Below are 1,807 nucleotides of genomic sequence, written 5' to 3'. Positions count from 1 at the left end.
TCACCTATTATATGTTTATCTACTTTTATTTTACATATTTATAAAATATACTTTATTGTTTTATTATTTTTTTAGTAGCTTAGTAACAACACTCCATTGAGTAAATGTATCACATTTTCTTTATTCAGTCTTTGGTTTAGGAGCATTTACAATATTTCAATATTTCCAGTTTCTTGCTATTATTAATATAATCACTGTGAACACAGTTGAGAAACTGGCTTTGTGGTAGGATGGAGCATCCTTGGATATATGCCAAAGAATAAAGTACCTGTGTCTTGAAGAAGATTGACACCCAGTTTTCTGAGGAGCAGTCAAATTGATTTCTGTGGTGGTTGTACAAGTTTGCACTCCTACTAGCAATGGAAGAGTCTTCCCCTTGCTCCACATCCTCAGTAGCATGAGCTGTCACTTGTATTTTTGAACCTAGACATTCTGACAGGCATTCTCTAAGTAGTTTTGATTTCCTTGGTGGCTAAGGGTGTTGAACAATTCTTTAAGTTTTTCTCAGGCATTTGAGATTCCTTTCTTTGGAAGGCACCATGCAGAAAGAGATGCAATGGGCAAGCGAGCTCCCTAGAGACAGCCCACCACCTTGCTCAGTTATGATGGGTGCACTCTGTAAAGGTGTGGCCCTAGAGATTTTATCCCAGAATTGCCTCTTACTACTGATGTGCCTTCTCATGTTTGTCATTGCCATACCCCTCCTTTATTTGACTTGGTGTGAGTGAACACTGGGAGATCCTCACTGCAGGTAGATTGATGTGATTATTTCCTGTATGATAGCCCATCCTATTGGCCAAACACCCAGTAGATCTACACAAGAATGAAAGTTCTTGAGATATCATGTTTAGACGAATTAATGATTTTATGGAATTCTTCATTTGATTTTAAGTAGTTTTAGGAAGTTGGCTTGATTTAAATAGTTTAGGGAAGTTAGGATAGTTGATAGAAATTTTAAAGTTAGAATCAGGAACAAAATGTGCCCCTTTCTCATAGAATGGCAAAAGCTGCATGAGGTAAAGAAAGGACCACAGTGAGCATTCATGCACTACAAGCACGTAATTGTAGTAGTGAGAAAAATAGGCTTTGACAAGTTAGCAATCAAAGAAAGCACTCACTTCAAGCTGGACCTGAGTTCCTTGATTTTGTCATTTAGGGATGTGGTAACAGGTGTTAGCTGTGCACCATGAAATACAAAGATTTTGAATAAAGAATAAACAATTTCATTTTGAGTACAAGGGGAGAGAACATGTGATTAGCCAGTCTAGCCGATCAAGATGTCAAAAATATAATGTAAGACAGATGACCTTTTCCTTAGTAAATATAGATTGTCCTCAGCTAACCATAGGGAGAAACTTGCTACTACAGACTTGGCCTGCTTAAACTTCATTAATATATGAGAAGTGAGATACTGCTTTGGGGTTACAATAAGCTTGTGGAAGGAGAGATAGATGAGGATTGTTTATTTAGATACAAGTTTCAAAGAAGAAATATATAATCAATGATCCTGTTGTAATTTCCTTTTGGATAGTGATTTTAATCTGTTTTTGAAGAATATGTTTTTGTGGCAATTGTTTCTAGAAAATATGTAACTTGTGGCTATAAGATATTTTTCTTTCTAAATAGAAAAACTTTGCCTTAAGGGGCATAAAATGTAATTAAGAGAAAAAAATCAAATGCTGTAGGCTGCCTTTGATCTCTCCCTCCTTCTCTCCCACCTTCCCTCCCTCCCTCCCTCCCTCTCTCTCTCCCGGGGAAAGAAAGAGGGCGGAGCGAGAGCGAGCAAAACCGGGGGGGGGGGGGGGGG

Source organism: Grammomys surdaster, unplaced genomic scaffold (assembly GCF_004785775.1).
Source record: "Grammomys surdaster isolate TR1022 unplaced genomic scaffold, NIH_TR_1.0 125580, whole genome shotgun sequence".
Taxonomy (NCBI): Eukaryota; Metazoa; Chordata; class Mammalia; order Rodentia; family Muridae; genus Grammomys; species Grammomys surdaster.
Note: the sequence above shows the minus strand (reverse complement) of the source record.